Genomic DNA, 7,068 nt, shown 5'->3' with positions numbered 1-7,068 from the left:
ATGGCTGCTACCCTGTCTACTTTGTGTGTCCAGTCCCAGCATGTGTGAAATGCAATGAGTTCTAGACGTAGGATGGGAAATTACTGCAGACTCATGTCCGGGAACATTAAGACCAAAGCTAGGCTTGAAGTATGTTTTCACATGGAGGCACGGGTATTTCATCCCATTTTATACCAAGAGCAATGACTAGTCACTTAAGAGGACACAGGACCAGAGAAGCAATATTGAAAGATATTCTCAGGTGTCCCCAAAGGCTCCTTTAAAGCTTTTTCAGCAACTAGGTTTTGCTAGACATGTGCCCTCAACCCATTACCACCCTCCACCCCTCTCCCCCAAGGCTGGCACAAAGCCTCTAGTGACAGAAGCGTCAGAAGACTGTTCTGTTCAGAAAGCCTCATAAAAAAGCCATGAATTTGCTCATAAATAATCCACTCAGGATGGAATTCAACAAATCACAGCTAAATCCTCCTTTTGGCAAATGCTTGCATTGTAATTATAACTGTATTATTGCTTGTATTACCAAACATGTCTTTCTCTGTCCTTAAAAATGGAGGAGGAGGATAGAAGCAAAAATATAATATAAACAGAGGGATGGAAAATTACTCCAGGAAAGTATAATGGCTAAACAATGACTAAGGGGACTTGGGAAATATATGCATCAACACAGATCCACGGGTGTAAACAGTGTGGTGGGAAGGGTGACGATGTGGGTGAACTAGACCAAGGGGGGATTTAGGCTGAGGCAGTTTCTTGTCCCTGGTGGCAGTCTAAGGCGTCATTAGGAGGATGTCTGAGAGCTGGGTCCTTTCACCTTGGTCTTGGAAGCCCTGACTGGTCAGGGAATAGACACAACTCATACAGCCTGAGAATTTTATGATTCTCTTAATGAGGCTGAGAGACAATGGTTAAGCAGGATCTGTGGCTGGGGCTTTAGTGTCAAACAGCTTTGATTCATGACTTTGGTCCACCTTTTCCTTGTTTGGTCACCTAAACAAATTCTTTATTCCGGTAGAATCTCAGGTTCATCATCTATAAAATGAAATAATCCACTCAGCAAATATTTGTTGAATATCTGCTCTATTCCAGGCACTATCCTAGGGCCTGGGATTACAAAAGGGTAGAAGGTTGAGGTGAAGAAGGACATCCTAGTTCTTGAGGACTTTATATTCTGGTGGATGGAGTAAGATAATACACAGATTAATAAATCAATATAAAATATAGTGGTGGCAAATGCTATAAAGAGAAATAAACCCAAGTAAGAGAAAGAGAGAGTGATAGCAGAAAGGTGTTAACTATTTAATAGAGTGGACAGCAAGGAACTCACTGAACAGGTGACATTCAAACATCTGGAAAATCAATAAAAGGGAGAGAGCCACAGAATATACACGGAGAGGATGTTGCAGGCAGGAAAAACAGCAAGTGCAAATATCTTCTGACTTCAGAGCTGTGTTATATGGGTTTACATGTTATTATTGATAGCACAGTTCTTGGCACATAGTAAGCATTTAATAAATGTTAGCTATCATTTTTAATTATAAACAGAGTAGCCACAAACCACATTTTTGCTCAAGGCAGAGCAGCAAGACCATTGAGGATAAGTAGCTCCTCTCAAGTTTGGAGCCTTGCTCTTCCCCTACCCTATATCACATTCTTCTGCTTATTAATAGACAGTGTTCTATATACAGTTACTATGCAAAATAAAAAGGAGCATTACACATGATACCCCAAACCTCAGATAACCAAAGGGAGGTCCACATTTTTATCAGATGACTTTATACCAAAAAATATGTACTCTGCTAGTTATGTTTTATTTACTCTATTATCAGCAGAAGAGCCATGTGGGGCACAAGTGGCATCAGATGCAAAACATTCAATTCCTGGTGATGTAACGTCAGACCTCTCTGAGCTCACAAGGTCATTAGGAGGATCGATGAAGACTGTGGGGGCCCTTTGTGAACCATACAACTGCATTTGATTATTGTTTTATGATAAAAAGTGGAGTGAATGTCCTGAGATCACAACCACGATTGTGGTAGGGACATGGCCCACCCACATTTTAGATGACTAGGAGACACAAGACTGAGACCAACACTTGCCTCAAGAAAGTCACAAAGCCAATCGGAGTTACAAAGGGACTCTTCTGTTTTTAATATTCCCTGGGATGAAAGTTGATGACATTTGTTTAGATTGGCATTGATGGGGAATGATTCTGTTGTGGATCCAAGTTGCTTAGAATAGAGTTGATGATCCTGCCAACAATCTGATTAAAACAGGCACACACACTGCAGGGGATAAAAAAGGAATGAAGGATTTCTCACACTTTTCTTCTGATACATAGACCACAAAACTAAAGCCCTAGGCATGACATGGTTTCATAGGAGACTCAGCCCAATGCTAAGATGAATAAGGTGTTCAGGAGCTACAAATGAGTCTTAGGATCCAGATTAAGAGAGACCAGTATGTTCACCTCAGTGATACTTCATTATTTTAGAATCACTACATTTTAGAGATGAAAGAAATAAAGAGTTCTCTGCAACTGAATCCTTCTAAATCCCAAAGTTAAAAAGATCAAATAGAAGTTATGGGGGATGCCATAGCTGATTTTGCTCAGTGGATAGCATGGCAACCTGTGGACTGAAGAGTCCCCGGCTTGGTTCCAGTCAAAGGCACATGCCTAGGTTATGGACTCAATCCCAGTTGAGATATTTATATCTCTCACTTTCCTTTCCTTTCTTCTCTGAAATCAATAAAAATATGTGTGTTTTTTTAAGAAGTAATGAGGGAAAAATCATTGCAGCTTCACTCTTTAAGGACAATAAAAGCCCCAAAAGAGCACAGGCTGTAATTGGGCAAAGAGTATTAGACCAGATAGGAACTGCCCTTGAAACTCAATTTAGTAATAATTACTGGCAGAAAAGGGGTCATAGGAGAATAAAAAGAATTTATTTAAAATTCTAGACACTTTTCTCAAGTTTCTTTCAAAACAGCAAACATCTTTTTGGGTTCAATTGGGTCAAGTAGGATTGGTTAATTGTCAGAAGTTCAAAGAGTGGCTCAATGAATATCTGACAAAGTTGTGAAGGAGCTCTCCACCCAACTTGGATATCAAGCCCCATCCAATGGAGTTGGAGGAGGACATGGAAGAGTGGAGAAGGCACATATTAGTCTTCCAAGAATAGTGCTTCCAGGAATTCTCAAGTCTCTTCAGTGCTTCTGAAGCTGCATGTTCTCTGATTAAATTTCAATTCCCATAACTCTTGGGCAAGAATCTAGCCCTATTTTCATTGATAAGACAGAGGAGAATATTTATGAAACAAAGTGCAAATTTCAGCTCAGCTTGGAGCAAGTACTGGTCTTCCATTCAGAAGTTGAGGAGGAGAAGATGATGCCAGGACATAAGATACCACATTCTCCAAAACCCAGGTACAATTAAGGCTAGCTGTACTGGACAGGCAGTGTGACCATATTGTGTCTTCCACAAATGTATTTCATTGAAGGAAGTCAATGTCATCTAAATCTTTCCCATGTGACCTTCTCGCCATCTTGGGAGCATCTCTAGTAGCTAATAAATGGGAAATCTAAACTTTAGTAAGTCTGAGCATTCTGAATTATTTACTTATTGAGGGAAAGGAGGTAGAAAAGAGAAACAAAAGTAGTAAAAAGAAATAAAGGAGAGTGACAAAAGAAGAAGCAAAATAGATAGAAAAAAATGTGGTAGAAAATGATTAAGAGGTTACTTGATGTTGCACTAATAAATGTAAGATTAGAAATCTGAACTGAGTTCAAAATCTATTTTAATGGCTAATAGTTTTTATTTCACCCCAGTCTTGATGAAAAGTAACTAAATAAGTAAGTGGAGTAGATCACCATAATTAAGTAAGCAAAGCAGGTAAATGTAAAACTTCTGGCTTTCATTACCCCTTCCTAGGGGCTATCACTTTCTCTATCTCCATCACTATTCACATATCTCTTTTCAGTTCTATTACAAACCTAAGAGGGACATTTATACTGAGCCAGGCTTCTGAAGAGCTCAGATATTTTGTGCGCTTCATGTTTAGGAACTTCAATAAGGCTAAGGGTTTCTCTCCTTCGAGGAATGATTGGATGGCTGATATAGGGAGATTTAAGCTAATTCTTGAGTAATACTAAACTATCCTGAAAAAAAATGGTTGTGAAGAAAATGAGTTTGTCAATTTTAAATTTGTGCCCATTGGAGCTCAGTTCTTCCAGTTGTCCATGTTTGGTGGCTAACATCACATAGAAGCATGAGTCAGAAGCCTGGGGCAGAGACTTGGACTTCTGAGCTCCACTGAAGACCCTCCATTGCCAACCAAGATTTAAAATGAGCTTGATAAGCACATATAAAAAAATCATCTGTATATGCTTTTACTATAACAGAAATATTTGCTTTGAAGATTCTGTCTGGAGTTATTTGTTTTGGGGGTAAATGCATAATTTTGGAAAAGGATGTCTTACTTTTTCAAAAGACCCTTGTCTTTGGGACCTACCTTTGAGCCTGGAAGGGTTTCCTTCTGTGCTTCTGTCCCCATATCAGCATTAATCAAAGGCGCTTACTGGCCTGGAGAAGAGGCACTGTTCTGAGAGACACCAAGTCTTTATGCATCTAAGGCAAATATGCAGGTGACAAAGAATATTTGGAAGGGACAGGTCACAGAAAGTAAACTATTGATTGACTTAATATTGGGGCATCTCATAGCTTAAATGTATAAATAAGCCAGTACCCATTATTTATCAAACTGAATTGAGATTATTTTACACTCAAAGTGGTTATTGTTTAATACCCACAAATTTGAAAACTAAAATATAAATACAGATAAAATATATTCTTTGATATTCAACTGTAGTCTATGAATTTTCATTAAAAACAAACTTAGGTTGAAATTCCTGTTTCACTGTTTTCTTATCACAGGACTTTGGATAAAGGATCAAATTCTTTATCTGAAGACTAAGGCTAATGAGATACTTCTTATAGGATTGTGATGAAGATGAAAACTTCCTGGTCTAGATGTATCGCTGTAGTAAGTAGGAATAAGCGTGCAGTAAGTGGGAGCTAGAGCAATTATTGTTATAATTTGGGTGAGCTGATGGATAATTAGGTGACAAGCAAATGACCTTGGTCTTCATAAAGTTGTTAACAAAATTGCATTCTACTAGTTCCGTGGTCAGCAAACTGCAGCTTGCGAGCCACATGCAGCTTTTTGGCCCCTTGAGTGTGGCTCTTCCATAAAATACCAAGGCCTGGGAGAGTCTATTTTGAAGAAGTGGCATTAAAAGAAGTTTAAGTTTAAAAAATTTGGCTCTCAAAAGAAATTTCAATCGTTGTACTGTTGATATTTGGCTCTTTTGACTAATGAGTTTGCCGACCACTCTACTAGTTGATTGATCCCCCAGGAAATCAGTTCCACCATATAGCAGATGGTGGAGCAGCTGAGAGCACAGCTTCGGGGCAAAAGCTGGGACTCAAATGCTTGCCACCCTGCTTGCAGTAGGAATTGGGCAGATCCCTTAACAGTTCTGTGCCTCAGTTTCTTCATCTTTAAAATGGGAGTAATGACAGTACCTTAGACTAAGTAGTACCTGATCTTAAATAGCAAAATGGAGGCTTCCCATTCTTTCTGAATTCTATGTAAAATGTGCTTGGAACAAATGCCTTGTATATAGTAAACACAGACTAGAGACTATTATCTATTATTATATGGCCCAACTTTTAACCAAGATCTGGCTAAAAGAATTGAATTATTTTGTATTAAGATCAGTTCAGCATGTTTTATCTAGTTTGTTTTTTCCGTTGGGGTGGGGGATGATCCAGACAACTAGAAATTCTAAGAGGGATAGTGCCATGTTGAAATGGAGAGGTAAGAAAGTTGACTGTCTTTATTCTGTGTATAGAAGATAGTTTGACAAGAGAGGGTTGTGTGCTAGGCACTTATTGGCACTCACTGGTAAAATCACGTAAAATAAGTCCTTGTAGTGCAATTACCCTATGACCCACACTAAATATAATGTAATTGTTACGGGTTAAAAATACACTCTCAACATCACTCCCACAAGGAGATCACAGAGTGTGGGAGGGAAGATTCAATCCAAAAGGGAAATATTTAGTTTCTCTGGCCTCCATTTCTCCTTTCTGTTCTGGTTCTGCTACCTCTTTTTATTATTATTATTATTATCATTGCAATAAAACAGTGAATTAGATAAAGATCTCATTCCCATTTTATAGATGAGGGATACAAAGCTTAGAGAGATTGAAAAATGAACCCCAAACCTCAAAGCTAGTGGGCCTGAGAACTGGGATTTGAATCTATACCTTAAGATGGTGTGTCTTTGGCTCTTTCTACTCATCACAGCAGCCACAAGTATTCCAGCCCAGCCTCTGAATACATAGGGCAGGGCTGGTCCATGAAGCCAGCACTGAGGCTATACCGGGAAGGTGTGGTTTTGAGTTTTCTCCCCCTATAACTTTTTGCTCATTCCCAGAATTATCCCAAAGAGAGTTGAAATAGCAAAATCGAGGGCTTCCCGTTATGTCTGAATTCTATAAATTAGGGCTTTATTTGAAGCATGATAATTTTTTTCCAAATTAAAAAGCCAGCTCCAGAGAAACTTAGCATTCTTTGTTGGTGTTTTCCTCAGAACCTTATAATGAGCTCATAACTGCTAATGAGGAATAGTCTGTGGCTCCCAGCAGTGCTGAGTCAAACCAGCCAGTTAGAGGACAGAATTCCACCAGGGCTTGAAATATGCATGCCCACTCCACCACCCGCCACTGGGCTGGCCTGCTTGCAGCAAGAGGAGTGCCACCTTTTGCTTTGTCAGCTCTGGCTTGCTGGCTTGCACCCTCTCCACCGCAGTCCCTCTGACCTAGATTATTTCCCTTTTGGATGATGAATTCAAAAACCTTTTTTAAAAGTCAGCCCTAGGAGTTTTGAGCTCTCCATTGGCTTGAACAGTTGGTAAGTGCTGAGTACTCATTACTGTGCCCAGAACTTAGGAAGAAGCTATGAGAATGGATCCCTGTGTGTTTCCTCTAGTCTCATCACCCTGTCA

Source organism: Pipistrellus hanaki (assembly GCF_964339955.1).
Source record: "Pipistrellus hanaki genome assembly, chromosome: 8".
NCBI lineage: Eukaryota > Metazoa > Chordata > Mammalia > Chiroptera > Vespertilionidae > Pipistrellus > Pipistrellus hanaki.
Note: the sequence above shows the minus strand (reverse complement) of the source record.